The sequence below is a fragment of the Dendropsophus ebraccatus genome (assembly GCF_027789765.1).
Source record: "Dendropsophus ebraccatus isolate aDenEbr1 chromosome 6 unlocalized genomic scaffold, aDenEbr1.pat SUPER_6_unloc_1, whole genome shotgun sequence".
NCBI lineage: Eukaryota > Metazoa > Chordata > Amphibia > Anura > Hylidae > Dendropsophus > Dendropsophus ebraccatus.
This window is the reverse complement of record NW_027208415.1, coordinates 704198-723037: the sequence shown is the minus strand read 5'-3', so window position 1 is coordinate 723037 and position 18840 is coordinate 704198. Positions and strand designations below refer to the sequence as shown.

Genomic DNA, 18840 nt, shown 5'->3' with positions numbered 1-18840 from the left:
TGATCAATGAGATTGGTCTATATGACCCAGGCTCCATAGGGCACTTGCCTGGTTTGGGCAACACCTTGATGTATGCCTGTTTCGCCGCCGAGGAGATATGACCTGTTCGCAGAATATGATTAAAGTAATCAGTCAATATTGGGGCTATTTGTTCCCTAAGGGCCTTATAAAACTCGCTAGAGTAGCCATCCGGTCCTGGTGCCTTCCCATTGTGTAAGGACTTGATGGTGGCCATTACCTCCTCCCCAGTGACATCTGCGCTTAAAAAATCACTTTCTTCCGCCTGCAGGGAAGGTAGGCGCAATTGTTGTAAGAAAGATGTGCCTTCTGTGTGATGGGGTGGGGGAGGGGAATATAAGTTAGAGTAATAGGTCGCTAAAATATCGTTAATCTCATGCGGATGTTTAGTGACATGTCCCTTCCTGTCTCTAAGGGCTATGATATGGGATGGAGATTGTCTGCCCTTCGCTAAGCGAGCCAGTAGACGCCCTGCCTTGTTTCCCTGTCTGAAGAGATTAGACTCCATATCGGATCGGTACATCCGTTCCCGTCGGTCAAGCCATAATTCATAGATTTCTCTCGTTTCCTGCCATTTAGTTTTGGAAAGGGGCGTTGGGTGCAGAAGAAACTGGGTGTAAGCCCCCTGTAAAGCTGAGCTAGCTGAGTGGTACTGGGCAGCAATCTTTTTCTTTAGGGAACTATGATATGCCATAAGTTTACCCCTCACCACTACCTTGGCTGTCTCCCAATATAGGGTCTCGTCCTGTCTATGTTCTCTATTGTACGTCTCAAACTCCAACCACCAACCTCGTAATAGTTCTACAAACGATTCGTCTTTAGTCAGATACGAAGGAAATCTCCAGACATAGTCCCGAGCAGGGGGGAGTGAAGTGTTAAGTTCTACAACTATAGGCGAGTGGTCCGAAATTACCATTTCTTTAATGTCTATCCCCAAGAGCCTAGATGAGACAAAAGGACTTGTCAATATGTAATCTATGCGGGACCAAGATTGGTGCGCATGGGAGAAATGTGTGTACTCGCAGCTATCAGGGTGTTGGAGTCTCCAAACATCACATAGATCCGTGGCGGTAAGCATTGGAGAAATCCGCTTGTCATTTGCCCGCCCTACCCCCCCTCTGCCGGTCGTGCTTTTCCTATCTAATGTCACATCCACTACCGAGTTCAGATCACCCCCTACCAATTTCCAAGGCTCCCCATCTACTTGTAGTTTACTTGCCAGAAAGTCAAAGAATAATCTATTGTCACTATTAGGCCCATAGACGTTATATATACTTAATTTTTGACCCCTATGATCCAGTACTGTATGTAAATATCGGCCAGAGTCATCTACTGTCTGTGATAAGAGTTGGCAAGGGAATCTTTTGTGGATCAATGTGAGGACCCCTGCTTTCCCATCGACCGCTGGGGACCCATATACATTGCCTACCCACAATTTGTGCATCCTTTCAAAGTCCTCAGCTTCTAGATGGGTTTCCTGTAGGAGGACAATGTCAGGACGATATCGTTTTAGGTGACGCAATATCATAATGCGCTTGTGGGGGGATCTAAGACCTTTGACATTCCAAGTCAATATAGTAATGGAATCAGTCATTACCAAAATGGTGAGTGTGGAGTTGACCGCGGGAATGATGATTAACATTATGTGGAGATGGTAGATAGAGTAGACATATATTATGAGGGACATGTAAGAAGGGCTGTTGAGTAACCCTATATACAACCCGGCCTCTGTGGCCCAAGAGGAGATCAAGGTAAGCAACTGTGTGTAATAAACATAGAACTAAACAAGAACATTGTAAATAACCGAACCTAAGGAGGGATTGTGATCTCACCATCCTCCTTGTTGTTGGATAGGAACTTCCTTTTTTCAGGCATGTTTGGCTGGAGGTGTCCCCCCCTGCTGTACAAGAGCATAACAGCCCCCCCTAGAGAAAACAACTCAAAATATATGTCAACATACAGCATATACAATAGATATCTTTGTAAACAATTAGCCTCTGGGTAATGAGCTAGGTGTCCCAGAAACCAATTGGACCACAAACAACCGTCAAAAAACTAACCAACTGGGGAAGAGTATGGGAGAAGGGAGACATCTCAGTCCGGGGAGGGAGAACGTTCTCCATCTGTACGTCTACCCGAGTGCTGGCGTCGTCTTTTCCTTTCAGCCAGATGGCGGGTGCCCTCTCTACGCACCCTTGAGCTGCGAGATGATTTGGCCTCCATCGGGGAGGTGGACCTGGATCTATTGGGGTCACGACGTGGGCGGGAAGAAGGAATCAGGTCGGTCAAAGCTTCTTCCGCTTCTTGGACAGTCGCAAAGGTGCGAGAGGAACCATCGGAGTTGTAGATACGCAGCGTAGCTGGATACTGTAATTGGAATCTGCGATTGGCCTTATATAGGGCCGAGCATATCGTGCTAAACGCTCTGCGTTTTTTCGCCACTTCCGCAGAGAAATCCTCGAACAAAAGCAATTTGGTGCGATGAAATTCTAGGGGCTTGGAACGTTTACGAAAAGCCCGGAGCAGCTCCATCTTGTCGTTATAATCCAATAGTTTAAAGATGACTTGCCTAGGCTTCCTATTGGCCAAATCTTTGTCTTGAGAGGACGTGGATTGCGGAGGACCAACCCGGTGCGCTCTTTCCACACGGCAAGGGCGATGAAGTCCCAGCGCTTTGGGGAGGTCATGTTCACAAAATCGCCTTAACTCTGCTGCACCGATTCACTGACCCCCACAATGCGAAGATTGTTGCGTCGTGATCTATTTTCAAGGTCTTCTAGTTTTTCTGCCATTTTTAAAGAGCGTTCATCAGTTTGGGTGATTTTGGTATAGAGGTCTTCGTTTTCCTCCTCCAAATATGTGATCCTTTGCTCCAGCGTTTCTATGCGGGCAGCCTGAGACGTCAGATCTGATTTGAACTGCTGCATAGTGGAGCGGAACGCTTCCTCTACTGTTTTCTGGATTTCAGGAGCAAGCAGTTTAGCTACGTTGGCTGCTAACTGTAACTGGTCAATGCCTGTGGAAAGCACGATTAGATCACCATCCTTAGGTTGCGAGGTCTGGGTCTCCGCAATGGCTTCCGAAGAGGCCGGGATCAGCTCCGACTGGCTTGCGGCCATATCTCGACTCTCCGTGACGTTCCCCTCTCCCTCCTGTGTAAGCTGTTGTTTATTCACGTTCCTCTGCACAAAGCGATCCATAATCTGCGATAAGACGTGGTGTAACCACCCAATGCATGAGATGTGCGGTTCAGAGGGGAGACAGTGAAATGACGTTGAAATTGGAAACCATGTGAGGTCCGACTCGGTAATCAGTATAGTTAGCGGCTGTGACAACCTGGTGAGTTAGCACAGATAATAAGGGGCCAGAGTCAATGTGAGTAAGAAGACCAGTAATTGAAAGGTTATCCAGTAGATGGCGCTGAAGAACAGGTTATGAAATGTAGGCTGGAAGCATGGGAAGATTAGAGATAATGCAGAGAGGAGAAAGTCAACTGTCTCTTATATTGCTGATGACAGAAGCAAAGTAAAGAAGGCACGTTGCAGGCGAGGTGAGCGGCCTGTTATTTGATTAGGTCTCTTGTGCTTGGCAAGAAGCGACTATTATCTGTGAGCACAAAAGTCCCAGTGGGTAGTAATGATTTGTTATGAACTATGGATCCCAAATCTCAAATCAAATCTCCCCCTTTCTTGGCTGCTTCAGGTAGCAGAGTTATAATTGCAGAGAAATGTCAGTGCTGTCTCAGGGAATCTATGATCCTGATGTAATAAGCACAATATTGCAGCATACAGTGGGAGCAGGTGAGATGGCGTCCAACCCCTGTGAGAAGTGCAGAAGGGGGTTATGAGAAGCTGGAGTTGTATGGTGTATGTGGAGGCACTGCTGCAGATCAGCTGAGGGGAGCAGTCGGTTGTGCAGCTGATTGCTGGGGAATTGCGCTCCCTAGTCACTTTGAGGAGCCCTTGTGAGGATGCTGTGAGCAGCTCCAGAGACAGGGTGTCGCTCCACACATGTGCCGGGGCTGTGCAGAGGGGGCGGTGCATAAGCACTCGTGCCGTGCAGGGAAGATGGCGCCCGGCACCTCGTGGGATCCTCGTGATGAGTGCCGCCCGATCAGACCTCCAGACAGACTGCGCCCGCTTACCGTATCCCTCCGGTAAGTAGCGCTAACACGGGGATGCAGCGTGTAACGGCCCGTCACGTCAGAGCGCGGTCCCGCGCTAAGGAGGCTGCGGGGATCGCCTTATTAACGGTACCTCCCGGTGTCCGGCGCTGCAGGCACGTATGTCCCTCTCCCTCTGGGCCACTCGGGAGTTCGTGGGGGCTGGTCTGTCGCCCGACTGGGCAGTTGTTAGCGGTTATCTGGCAGGGTCAGGCAGGAGCTCCAGCACCTCCGTCCTCACATGCCTGCGCCGGAACCGGAAGTCCTCAGCATGTAGCATTTTCAGACAAACTAAAGGTGATATACCTAAGAATAAAACAGTTAACAATATAAACTAAGCGAATAAAGTGAGATGTGGACTTCACTTTTTTCGTATTGTCCAATGTTCGGAGCATTCGCAAACTCCGCATTATGGAGAAGAAATAAAGATAAAGAAATAACTGGTGGAGAGGTCACATCAACCTCCGCTCCACTAAATGAGTATATATTAAAATTAAAGACATACACATCCCTACCCTCCTGAGAAATGTGTGAGTTGTCACAGGGAAGCAAATAAATAAAATAAAATAAAAGGAAGAGCCAGTATATAATGATTAGTACTTAAAGAAGTTGTACTTAAACCTAAAACCATACAAGGTGGAATTATACATATACATGCACACACACACATATACATATATACATACATAAATACATACTTACACACAGACACACACACACCGCCAAATGCATTACTACCTAGACTAAAGAAAATAATAATGTAGTAACAAGGTGTCCCTAATATAGTATTAAGTCAACATATATAGGGCTAAATAGAGAAAAAATACTCAGTTTTAAGTTACAAACCCACTTGCCGGATCTGCAGCGAGTCTCCTTGCTGCGTTTTTGCAGCGAGACTCGCTGCAGATCCTGGCCCTATACTTTCAATAGCAGAGAAACTCGCAGCAGGGATGTACATCCCTGCTGCGATTTTGTCTGCAGCCCGCCCCATTAACCCCCTGGCCGCCGGACATTATACATTACCGGGTCCCCGTTCCTGCTTGCTTCGGGGCTCCCGGTGTCTTCACGGCCCGGCCAATCAGTGCGCTGCGGCGGGGCAGCGCACTGATTGGCCGGGCGGAACATGCCGGGAGCCGCCGAAGTAAGCAGGAGCGGGGACCTGGTAATGTATATCCTGCCCGCCCCCCTGCAGCCCCGATCGCCCCCGGCCGAACGATCGCCCCGCAGCCCCCGGCCGCACGATCGCCTGCAGCCCCCCAGCCCCCGGCCGTACGATCGCCCGCAGCTCCGCAGCCCCCGGCCGCATGATCGCCCGCAGCCCCCAGCTGCACGATCGCCCGCTGGGGGCGATCGTGCGGCCGGGGGCTGCGATGCTGGGGGCGATCGTGAGGTCGGGGGCTGCAGGGCTGGGGGCGATCGTGCGGCCGGGGGCTGCGGGCGATCGTGCGGTTGGGGGCTGCGGGGCTGGGGGCGATATACATTACCTGATCCCGGCTCCTGCTTGCTTCAGCGGCTCCCGGCACGTTCCGCCCGGCCAATCAGTGCGCTGCCCCGCCGCAACTCACTGATTGGCCGGGCGGGCCGTGAAGACACCGGGAGCCCCGAAGCAAGCAGGAACGGGGACCCGGTAATGTATAATGTCCGGCGGCCGGGGGGTTAAAGGGGCGGGCTGCAGACAAAATCGCAGCAGGGATGTACATCCCTGCTGCGAGTTTCTCTGCTATTGAAAGTATAGGGCCAGGATCTGCAGCGAGTCTCGCTGCAAAAACGCAGCAAGGAGACTCGCTGCAGATCCGGCAAGTGGGTTTGTAACCTTAATGAGCAGCATAGCGTCCAACAGAATATAGACGGAGTTCATAATCATTCCATTTTTTCAACCGTGTCAGTAGGACTATCCAAACGTCGTCTCTTGTGCTTGTCTTGAATAGGTGGAGTGAGACCCTTTACATCTTTAAGGGAAGAAATGGCTTCCTCAGGAGAACTGTAAAGAGAGGCTGAACCATCCAATTTGAAAACTTTCAGTATGGCAGGATAAAGACGAGCAAATCGTATTTGATTTTTTACCAATGTCGAGCAAATGTGTGCGAAAGCTTTACGTTTTTGAACCACTGCTGCGGAGTAGTCATTAAACATGAGGATTTCGTGGCCACGAATTGCAACATCAACTGTAGATTTTTTAAAGCTTTGTAAAATGTTGTTTTTATCATTATAGTTCAGATACTTGACAATCACTTGTCTGGGTTTCTGTTCTTTTTTATTTGCATCTTGCTTTTGTTTCGCTGGTGGGGGTCCCACACGGTGAGCTCTTTCCACAGTAATGTGACCGGGGATACCCAAGGCTTGGGGAATTTCTAGAGAACATATAGCATGTAATTGCATGGCTGGAATGGATTCAGTTAAACCTATAATACGTAAATTGTTGCGCCTAGAGCGGTTCCCTAGATCATCAGTCTTTGTTTGCAATGAAGCTGTGACATTCATATTCTATTGTAGTTTTATTTTTGTATAATGTATTTCATCTTCTAACAGGCTGACTCTCCTGAAGTTCAGTAATCTGTGAGGTATGCGTTGCTATATCTCCCTGTATGGTTGCTAGGGAGGAAACTATAGTGGCCTCAAGAGAGGATTTTAGGTCATTTAATATCATCTTGGACACTTGAATTGCCAGTGCCTTGCAAGACCTATTTTGTCCTGGTATTATGGTGTCACAGAGGTCCGGCACTAGGGTTTGTGAGGTATGTGTTTCCTCTGTGTGTACCTCAGCAGCAGTACCTCGTGTCGGTGCCATCTTAGGTGTCCCTGTGACCGAGCTGTGAGGTAAATGAAGGAGGGCTTATGGGGAGGTGTATAACTGGTTCCCCGCTTAATGAAGTGGTGCCTCCGACTCCTCGGCACTTAGAGAAGTCAGAGGTGTGGTCCGGCAGGGCCGGTAATGTCAGGAGTCAGAGCGGGGAGCGATATTATGAGTTGAGGGTGGAGGAGCTCACTCACACTGCTGCCATCCCATACGCGCTGGAACCGGAAGTCCTGAAGAAGTTTCTCAGCGCCAGGTGAGTTTGCAGTGCCAGTGGAGTGAACACCCCCCCCCCCATAAGTCACCCCATTTTGGAAAGTATACCCCTCAAAGAATTCATCTTGGGGTGTGGTGAGCATTTTGACCCCACAGGTATTAGAGGAAAGTATTCAAAATTGGCCAGTAAAAATGAAAAACTCGAATTTTTTCAATAATATGTTGGTTTAGTTTGAAATTTCTAAATTTCACAACGAACAGGAGAAAAAATGTACCCCAAAATCTGTAACGCAGGTTCTCCTGAGTACAACGGTACCCCATATGTGGGCATTAACCACTGTATGGGCAAACAGCGGGGCTCAGAAGGGAAGGAGCGCCAATTTGCTGGAGCAAAACCGCAGCTAATAATAGTTATTAGAATAGCGCAGTTACTAAAACAAAATTAAAAAAAATTAGATTACAGGTAATGCAGGGTGGTTACGGACAGTCTGGGGTGGTTCCGGGTAATCTGGAGTAGTGATGTCACGATACCAGAATTTTGAGTTCGATACCAATACCAACTTTTTTTTTTTCAATGCTCGATACCAATTCGATACTGAATAAATTACATAAAAAACCCACAAGAATACAAAATTGAAGACATGTAACACTAGCTAGCTGGGGATGATGGGGGCTGTAGTCATGTAACACACACACTTCAGCTACCAGGAGGTTAGTGGGGGCTGTAGTCATGTAACACACACTTCAGCTACCAGGAGGATGGTGGGGGCTGTAGTCATGTAACACACACACACTTCAGCTACCAGGGGGATGGTGGGGGCTGTAGTCATGTAACACACACACTTCAGCTACCAGGAGGATGGTGGGGGCTGTAGTCATGTAGCACACACACTTCAGCTACCAGGGGGATGGTGGGGGCTGTAGTCATGTAGCACACACAGTTCAGCTACCAGGGGGATGGTGGGGGGGGGGTGTAGTCATGTAACACACTTTTCAGCTACCAGGGGGATGGTTGGGGGTGTAGTCATGTAACACACTTTTCAGCTACCAGGGGGATGGTGGGGGTTGTAATCATGTAGCACACAGTTCAGCTACCAGGAGGGATGGTGGGAGCTGTAGTCATGTAACACACACAGTTCAGCTACCAGGGGGATGGTGGGGGGTGTAGTCATGTAGTCCTCCTGCTCTCCCTCCTCACCTCCAGCCTTCTCCTCCGTCCTCCTGCTCTCCCTCCTCACCTCCAGCCTTCTCCTCTGTCCTCCCACTCTCCCTCCTCACCTCCAGCCTTCTTCTCCGTCCTCCCGCTCTCCCTCCTCACCTCCAGCCTTCTCCTCCGTCCTCCCGCTCTCCCTCCTCACCTCCAGCCTTCTCCTCCATCCTCCCGCTCTCCCTCCTCACCTCCAGCCTTCTCCTCCATCCTCCCGCTCTCCCTCCTCACCTCCAGCCTTCACCTCCATCCTCCCGCTCTCCCTCCTCACCTCCAGCCTTCACCTCCATCCTCCCGCTCTCCCTCCTCACCTCCAGCCTTCTCCTCCATCCTCCCGCTCTCCCTCCTCACCTCCAGCCTTCTCCTCCGTCCTCCCGCTCTCCCTCCTCACCTCCAGCCTTCTCCTCCGTCCTCCCGCTCTCCCTCCTCACCTCCAGCCTTCTCCTCCGTCCTCCCGCTCTCCCTCCTCACCTCCAGCCTTCTCTGTCCGTCTCTCCCGGACCTCCCGCTCTCCTCCGTGCCACGTGCCACATAAATCATCTCTCTGATAACAGAGTCTGGCTGAGCCGGACCCTATTATCAGACAGACACCGGCAGCGGGGGTCTGTTACACACAGTAGCCGTCCCCTGCTGCATACGGAGCGGCTCAGGAGGGGTTAATGCCGCTGTCAGTGTGACAGCGGCATCAACACAGTTACATAGCCGGCACTACCAATTGCTATGTGCCGGCTATTTGAAATTGGCGCCGCCGGGAACGGAGGGAGAGAGAGCGCGGAGGAGGTGACAGGTGGGAGCAGGGAGAGGCATACAGAGAACACGGCCGGCGCTCAGATAGCCGCTGGTCGTGTTCTCTGCTCTATACTTTGTTAAACTGCGCTATTATGTAAATTAACATAAAGTATCGATACCAGGAAATCCTGGTATCGAACCGTTTTTCTGCCCGAAATATCGATAGTAGTATCGAATTTCGGTGCATCGTGCATCCCTAATCTGGAGGTGGTTCCGGGTAATCTGGAGGTGGTTACGGTCAACCTGGGGTGGTTACGGTCAACCTGGGGTGGTTACGGTCAACCTGGGGTGGTTACGGTCAACCTGGGGTGGTTACGGTCAACCTGGGGTGGATACGGACAACCTGCTGTGGTTACGGATAAACTGACGTGCTTATAGGTAATCTGAGGTGGGTACCTGTAATCTGGCGTGGTTACGGGCAATCTGGAGGGGGTCATTGGCAACGTGCGGTGGTCAGAGGCAACCTGCGGTGGTTGCGTGCAATCTGGGGGGTTACATGTAATCTGGGGTGGTTATGCGCAACCTGCGATGGTTACAGACAATCTGGGATTGCTACGGATAAACTGAAGTGCTTATAGGTAATCTGGGGTGGGTACATGTACGGACAGCCTGCGGTGGTTACAGGTAGTCTGGGGGGGAGGGGGGTTAGGGGTAATTTGGGAGTAAACTGCAATTATTACTATAATAAGTGTGTGTTTTTATTTTTTTTCATGTTTGTCACTTTTTGTACTTTACACATTCATTTTCACTGTATTTCTATGATAACTGTGATATTTTGTATCACAGTAATCATACTTCAGTGACAGACACCAAAATGTCACTGTAAAGGGAATCCGTCAGCTCCCGGGCACTATCTAAGGTGCTTACAGTGTGCTGTAGCGGTCAGCCCCCAGTGAGCATGGTGCCTTTTTGGTAATTTTCCGTGCAGCAGATTATGTACAATCTTACGTCTCCTACTGTCACAGAGCAGATGTTCGTGCCACACTTGTCATGCATCCTCCTTCCTCTTCATGAATAATCAATGCTGCCTGGCCTCCTGCTCGCTCAGCTGTCAGCTGATTGCAGATCAGTCCTCTGTAGGCAGGTTATGTCTGAAAGAATCCTCCCTAATGTGTTGCAATTAAATGACGGCCATCTGCTCAATTTCAACAGTGTGAGAACATAGCCTTTCTGTGTTCTCAATCCACTCCTGGTTTTGGTTCCAAATTACTGAGCAAAAATACTGTGTGTGAACATAGCCTTAAAAATGATACAATAATGAGAAAAAAAAAAAAAAAAAAAAAGACATTTAATTTCCATCAGGGGATTAGAGACCTGCCAGCCGTTCTTTCTCTGGTTTGAATCCCCTGATGGAAATTAAATGTCTTTTTTTTTTTTTTTTTTTTCTCATTATTGTATCATTTTTAAGGCTATGTTCACACACAGTATTTTTGCTCAGTAATTTGGAACCAAAACCAGGAGTGGATTGAGAACACAGAAAGGCTATGTTCTCACACTGTTGAAATTGAGCAGATGGCCGTCATTTAATTGCAAATATCGGATGTTGTTTTTTTTTTTATTTAAAAAAAACAGTAATTATTTGCCATTAAATGACAGCCATCCACTCAATTTCAACAGTGTGTGAACATAGCCTTTCTGTGTTTTCAATCCACTTCTGGTTTTGGTTGCAATATAATGACCAAAATACTGAGCAAAAATACTGTGTGTGTGAACATAGCCTTAAAAATGATACAATAATTAGGAAAAAAACACATCTATTTAATTTCCATCAGGGGATTCGAACCAGAGAATGAACTGCTGGCAGGTCTCTAGACAGGTGAGTTACCCCTAGACCACAGCTCCTACACATTATAGAGGAAAGATTCTTTCAGACATAACCTGCCTACAGAGGACTGATCTGCAATCTGACAGCTTAGCCAGCAGGAGACCAGGCAGCATTGATTATTCATGAAGAGAGAGGAGGATGCATGACAAGTGTGGCACGAACAACAGCTCTGTGACAGAAGAAGGCATAATATTGTACATAATCCACTGCACGGAATATTACCAAAAAGGCACCATGCTTACTGGGGGGCTGCCAGCTACAGCACACTGTAAGCACCTTAGATAGTGCCCAGGAGCTGATGGATTCCCTTTAGATTTTAAGAGTTGGCTGCTTCTGGAGCGCATGCGCACTTCAGAAGCAGCCTCGACGCCGAGGACAAAGGACCTCCCAGGATCAGGTGAGTATAATGGGATAAAAAGGGATAGTGCCCCCCCCCCACCTTCCCATCACCAATCCGTTATGGTGGCAGGGGATAAAAAGTGCTGATCAGCACATGGCACAAGCGATCAGCGGTATATAGTATATACCGCTGATTGCTTGTACCTGGACCACACAGCGGGGTCCCCGATTACTGCACCATGCTCTCCGCTACCTCCTGTGGTGGAGAGCATGGGACTTCAATTTATTTTTACATTTCCATCGCTGTGAACAGACATAGTCTGTTCTTAGCGATGGCGGCGGCCATCTGGGAGGGGGGGGGGTTAGTTACCAGTCCAATAGGGGGGCTGATCTGAGGTCTGCTTTTACTTATTTCCTCTCCCCCCGCCGTGGATTCACGGTGGGGGGAGATGAAATGCAGCGGCGGCCCATTAGTGACCGCCGTTACGGCGGTCACTAAGGGGTTAACTGCCGAGTCGGGCTCGGCAGTTGCGACGGGTGCCCGGCTATCACTGACAGCCGGGCCCCACCGGGGATGACAGGAGTGCAGCTTCTGCGTCCCTGCCATCCCGGGGACGTACCGGCACGTCCATCTGCCGGAACGGGCTGCAGATTTGGACGTACCGATACGTCCATATGCGGCAAGGGGTTAAAGACGTGTATGATGAAACGGGTTTTAAATCATTTCAGTCACTTCAGTCTAAACATGACATTCCGAGAGAGGCGTGATACAGATACATGCAGCTCAAGCATGCCTTTACTAGTCAATTCCCACAATCTGGTAGACCGTTCTCAAAGTTCCCACTAATAAGGTATTATTAAGTCACAGGGCCCACAGGGGCTCATATCAACCATATATTCTTACCTGATAAGATCCAAAATTGAGATGGAAACCATGCCAGTGCGAAGCAAGTGGGTGGCCACGATTCCAGATATAACAGATGATGAATGGTCGGACATGCTACCTTTTCATATGTATGTGTCGCCCGCCGCTAACAAAATTATCCAGCTGTACATCATGCACCAGAGCTATTTGACACCAACACGGTTATATGAGATGGGGCGGTACCCGACTATGGAGTGCCATAAGTGTCGTGTAGTAAACTCAGACTTTTGGCATATGATGTGGGCGTGCGGGATAACCCGAACTTTTTGGGAAGGGGTAGTAGTCATACTGTCAAAAGTACTAGATAAGCAGGTACCCCTAGCCCCGAAGGTTTGTCTATTTGACTTACTGGACGAAGATCAATGGCCTCACCATAGGAGAATATTTCTGTCGCCATCAGGTGGATGGATTCAAAACCACCCGCAATAAGGAAATGGCTGTCACTTACAAACGCTGTGTTACCGTATGAATATGTGACCTATAAGAATAGGGGGTGTAAAGGCAAATTCCAAAAAGTGTGGGGGTATTGGTGTCACTGTTGACCAATTACACACCTAATCTGGTTAATTAAGGTAATACCTACCAGGGGTGCTATGTATGCATTTTCTAGATATGTCCCTTTTTTATGCTCCATTATTTCACTGGATGGATATGTTTGTACCTATGTATGATCTGGCATACTCCGTTTGTTTGTGCATAAGTACTGATGTGGATTGCATTCCACTTGTTGTCCCGATTTTGTGGGAAATTTAAACTTGTACAAACTTTAATAAAACGAGTTTAAAAAAAAAAAACATGTTTGGTATCGCTGCGTGCGAAATATTAATTTGTTTAATTTATGATCCCTTACGGTAAACAGCGTAAGCGCAAAAAATTTCCAAAGTGCAAAATTGCGCATTTTTAGTCGCATCAAATCCAGAAAAAATGTGATAAAAGGCAATCAAAAAGTCGCATATGTGCAATTAAGGTACCGATAAAAAGAACATATAATGGCGCAAAAAATGACTCCTCATTCATCCCCATAGACCAAAGGATAAAAGCTCTAGAAGCATGGGAATAGAGCGATTTTAAGGAACGTTTATTTTTTGTTAAAGGTTTTATTTTTTTCCCGAGCCATCAATTAATATAAAAGTTATATATGTTACATATCGTTTTAATTGTACCGACTTGAGGACTTCAGTTTTTCCATAGGACACACGGCCTAAAAACAAAGCCCCCCCAAAGAAAAAGAATTGCATTTTTTTGTTTGTTTGTTTTTTAATTTCACTGGGCATATAATTTTTTTTTCTGGTTTCGCAGCATATTTTATGCAAAAATTCAGCCTATCCAGGCCTCCAGACTAAAAAATTTACCTAGGAGCCATTGGCTCCTAACCTGAAAAATTTAGGCGCCAAATAGAATATTTGGTCGCCAACATTTTAAACCATGTAAAATTAATGTTATGTTAAATGGGACTTACTGTGTGCAGAGGCCACGGCAGCATCCTCCTCCTTTAGATTCTCTCTTTTCTTAGTTTGAAAATGTTCAACATGGAAACTTGCAACCTGACAACCATATACAGTCTGACAACCATATACAGTCTGACAACCATATACAGTCTGACTCAGTACTTCAGCTTCACTTGGCTAGCCTTTTAATGAGGCTTACTCTTCTGAACTTGAACTTAAAGGGAACCTGTTGACCCCCGTGCCAGGGTGACAGGCTCCCAACCCCCCGTTAGAGCCCCCTATACTCACCTCATTGCGCCGGGTCCCGCTTCTGAAGATGGTCGGGTCACGGAGATCTCAGCCGCTGCAGCCCGGCGTGCGCTGAGAGATGAGTCCAACGCTCAGAGAATGACAGGAGAGTCCAGCGCTCCGTCATTCTCTATGAGTGTTGGACTCATCTCTCAGTGTGCGCGCCGGGCTGCAGCGGCTGAGATCTCCGGGACCCGACCATCTTCAGAAGCGGGATCCGGCGCGATGAGGTGAGTATAGGGGGCTCTAACGGGGGGTTGGGAGCCTGTCACCCCGGCACCGGGGGTGACAGGTTCCCTTTAAAAGCTTGCAACAGTCTATACATACTGAGCTAGACTTATGACTGCAGCCATAGTGACCCCCCCCCACAAGATGAGTATATAGATAGATATATCTCTCACCTAGTGACTAATGCAAGTGACCCCCTACAATACAGACACCTGAGGGGCCCTGATAATAATAATTGTGCATATATCTATCTCCCAGTGTCTGCAGCCAGTTTGCCCTACACTTATAGATGGCCCCCTCCCCTTATAGATGACCCCCTCCTCCCCCCCATTATAGATGCCCCCTTCTCCCCCCCATTATAGATGCCCCCTTCTCCCCCCCATTATAGATGCCCCCTTCTCCCCCCCATTATAGATGCCCCCTTCTCCCCCCCATTATAGATGCCCCCTTCTCCCCCCCATTATAGATGCTACCTCTCCCCCCCCATTATAGATGCCCCCTTCTCCCCCCCATTATAGATGCCCCCTCTCCCCCCCATTATAGATGCCCCCTCTTCTCCCCCCTTTATAGATACCCCCTCCCCTTATAGATAGCCCCCTCTCCCCCCCTTGAACATGGCCCCTCTTCTCCCCCCATTATAGATGCCCCCCCTTCTCTTCCCCCCATTATAGATGCCCCCCCCTTCTCTTCCCCCCATTATAGATGCCCCCCCCTTCTCTCCCCCCCATTATAGATGCCCCCCCCTCCCCCCCCCCCCTCCTCCTCTATGCTAAGCAGTATTTAAAAAAAACAAACACACAAACTCACCTGACAACCCGCTCCCCCGGCGATCCTCTTCTTCTTCAGGCGCTGTCCCCGGCTGATACGCGGCTGCCGGGGGTGTCCCGTCCTATCCCCGGCAGCGCGGCGCATCAGTGAGCTCTCTGTACGCCGGGGCTGTGACTTCTGACACAGGAAGCGTCTCTGACGCGCACTTCCTGTGCCGGAAGTCAGGGCCCCAGGCAGCTCACTGATGCGCCGCGCTGCCGGGGATAGGACGGGACACCCCCGGCAGCCGCGCATCAGCCGGGGACCGGACTTAAAGAGACATCGCGCCGCCGCCGGGGCCAGTCGCAAATGGCGCCCAGATTAATAAATCTGGGCGCCATTTGCAAAATATTAGTCGCATTGGCGACCATTTTGGTCGCCATCTGGAGCCCTGCTATCATTACAAAGTACAATTAGTGACGCAAAAAATAAGGGCTCATATGGCTCCGTAGGTGTAAAAATGCAACTGCTATGGCCTTATATACACAAGGAGGGAAAAACAAAAACGCAAAAACAAAAATTAGCCCAGCCCAGAAAGGGTTAAGGACTGGGCTAATTTTCGTTTTTTGTGTGTGTATATAAGGATCCCAAGGATATATACAGACCCACATGAGCCCTTATTTTTTGCATCACTAATTGTACTTTGCATTGACAGGCTGAATTTTTGCATAAAATATGCTGTGAAACTAGAAAAAAATTATATGCGCGGTGAAAATGCAATTCTTTTTCTTTGTGGGGAATTCGTTTTTACGCCATTATATATGTGGTTGGTACGATTAAAACAATATGTAACATGTATAACTTTTATAAAATTTAAAACATTGTTAACAAATATATGTTCCTTTAAAATTGCTCTATTCCCATGCTTATAGCGCTGTTATCCTTTGGTCTATGGGGCTGTCTGATTGGTCATTTTTTGCGCCATGATGTGTACTTTCTATCGGTACCTTGATTGCTCATATACGACTTTTTGATCACTTTTTATTACAATTTTTCTGGATTTGATGCAACCACAAATGCGCAATGTTGCACTTTGGTATTTTTTTGGCGCTTATGTCGTTTACCGCGCGAGATAGGGAATGTGATAAATTAATAGTTCTGGCGATTACACACGCGGCGATACCAAACATGTTTGTTTTATTTTTTTTATTTGTAACAGGGGGAAAAAGGGGGAGATTCAAACTTTTATTATGGGAGGGAGCTTTTTATTACCTTTTTTTTTTTTCTTATACATATACTAGAAGCCCCCCTGGGGGACTTCTAGTATATGCACACTGATCTCAAACCAAAACGCTCTTAACCCCTTAGGGACCAAGCCTATTTGAGCCTTAATGACCAGGCCCATTTTTCAAAATCTGACCTGTCTCACTTTATGCACTTATAGCTCAGTGATGCTTTAACATATAGTAGCAATTTTGAAATTGTTTTTTTGTAACATATGGTACTTTATATTAGTGGCAAAATTTAGTCACTCTCTTTTGTGTTTTTTGTGAAAAACATAAAAATATCATGAAAAATTTGCACTTCACAAACTTTGAAATTCTCTGCTTCTAAAAAAAGAAAGTTATATCACATAAATTAGTTACTAGGTCACATTACCAATATGTCCTCTTAATTCTGGCATAATTTCGTAAACATATTTTACTTTTCTTGGCTGTTACGGGGCTTAGAAATGTATCAGCAAATTACAAATTTTTCATGAAATTTCCCAAACTAATTTTTTTTGGGACCAGTTCTTTTTTTAAGTGTGTTTAGGAGGCTTGTATACTTGAAACCTCCATAAATGACCCCATTTTGGAAACTACACACCCTAAGGAATTAATCTAGGGGTATAATGAGCATTTTAACCCTACAGGGGCTGGAGGAAAGTATTCACAATTAGGCCGGAAAAAAATATAATGTTCGTTCAGATTAAAGCATCTCATTTTCACAAGCAACAGGAGAGAAAAAGCACCGCAAAATTTGTAACGCAGGTTCTCCTGAGTAGAACGGTACCCTATATGTGGGCTTAAACCACTGTATGGGCACACAGCGGGGCTCAGAAGGGAAGGAGCGCCAATTAGCATTTTCAGTACAGATTTTGCTGTACAAGTTTTCAGGCGCCAGATGGGGCGGTTTCACTTCGCTGGCACTACAGGGGCACTGCAAACACAAGAGTCAACCTATTTTGGAAAGTTAACCACTCAAAGAATACGTCTTGGTGTGCGGTGAGCATTATGACCCCACAGGTATTAGAGGAAAGTATAAAAATATTAGAGGAAAGTATACAGATTTTTCTGAAGAAGTTTCCGAGCGCTGGGTGCATTTGCAGAGCCCCTGTAGTTTCTGCAGAAGAGAAACCCCCCAAAAGTCACCCACTTTTGAAAAGTGCACCCCTCAAAGGAGTCATCTTGGGGTGCAGTGAGCATTTTGACCCCACAGGTATTAGAGGAAAGGATTCAAAATTAGAAAGTAAAAATGAAAAAAATTTATTTTTTCAATTATAAGTTTAGTTTGAAATTTCTCAATTTCACGAGAAACAGGAGAGAAAATGCACTGCAAAATGTGTAAAGCAGGTTCTCCTGAGTACAACGGTACCTCATATGTTGGCATAAACTACTGTATGGGCACACAGCAGGGCTCAGAAGGAAAGGAGCGTCATTTTGCTGCTGCAAAACCGCAGCCAGTATCTGTTATTAGAATAGCAAAGTTGCTAAAAAAAATAATTTTTTTAAAATGAGATTACAGGTAATCTGGGGTGGTGACGGGCAACCTGGGAGTGTTTACTTGCTATCTGGGGTGGTGACTGGAAATATGGGGCGGTAAAAGCAGTGTGTGGCAATCTGGGGGTGTTTCTGGGCAATCTGGGGGTGGTTACGGCCAATCTGGGGGTGGTTACGGGCTATCTGGGGGTGTTTACTGGCTATCTAGGGGGTGTTTACTGGCTATATGGGTGGTAACAGACAACCGGGGGGGGGGGTCACAGGCAATCTGGGGTGGTGATGGGCAATCTGGGGTGGTTACGGGCAATCTGTGGCAATCTGTAGTGGTTATGGGTAGCCTGTAGCAATCTGGGGTGGTTACAGGCAATCTGGGGGTGTTTACTGGCTATCTGGGGTGGTTACAAGTAATCTGAGCGGTTACAGGTAAACTGGATTGGTTATTCATAATCTGGGGTGGTTACAGGTAATGCGGAGTGGTTACAGGTAATGCGGGGTTGTTACAGGTAATGCGGGGTGGTTACAGGTAATGCGGGGTGGTTACAGGTAATGCGGGGTGGTTACAGGTAATCCGGAGCACTTGACTTTTTATCCCGTCCCCTATGATTTTTGGTGATGGGACAAAAAGTGCCGGCAGCATTTGGAACAAGTGATCAGTGGTATATACCTCTGATCACTTGTACCAGGACCATATCGGCTAGTCCCTGATCATTGCCCCATGCTCTCCGCCACCTCTGGTAGTGGAGAGAATGAGAGTTTGATCTTTTTTTAAGGGTACAAACACACTTGCTCTATCCGCAGTGAGTTTCTGGCTGCGTATTCGCAGCGAGACTCGCTGAGGATCCCGGTCATTTGTACTCAATGGCAGACAAACTCTGTGAGTTTGCCCGCAGCTAGCCCCGTTAACTCCCCGGCTGCCGGAGACTATACATCACCTGATCCCGGCTACGGGGCTCCAGACGTCTTAACGGCCCGTTCAGCCAATCAGTGCTGCGGTGGGTCAGCGCACTGATTGGCCGAGCAGGACATGGCCGGAATCAGAGAAAGGAAGCCGGAGTCGGGACCAGGCGATGTATAGTCCCCGGCGGCCGGGGG

At 47.8% G+C, this 18840-nt stretch overlaps 1 protein-coding gene across 1 annotated transcript in view; it reads left to right on the top strand.

The window, feature by feature from the left end:
* Positions 1-18840, top strand: part of NUP43 (nucleoporin 43) — a 208158-nt gene that overhangs the window by 112110 nt on the left and 77208 nt on the right. The gene's annotated exons all lie outside the window — the stretch shown is intronic.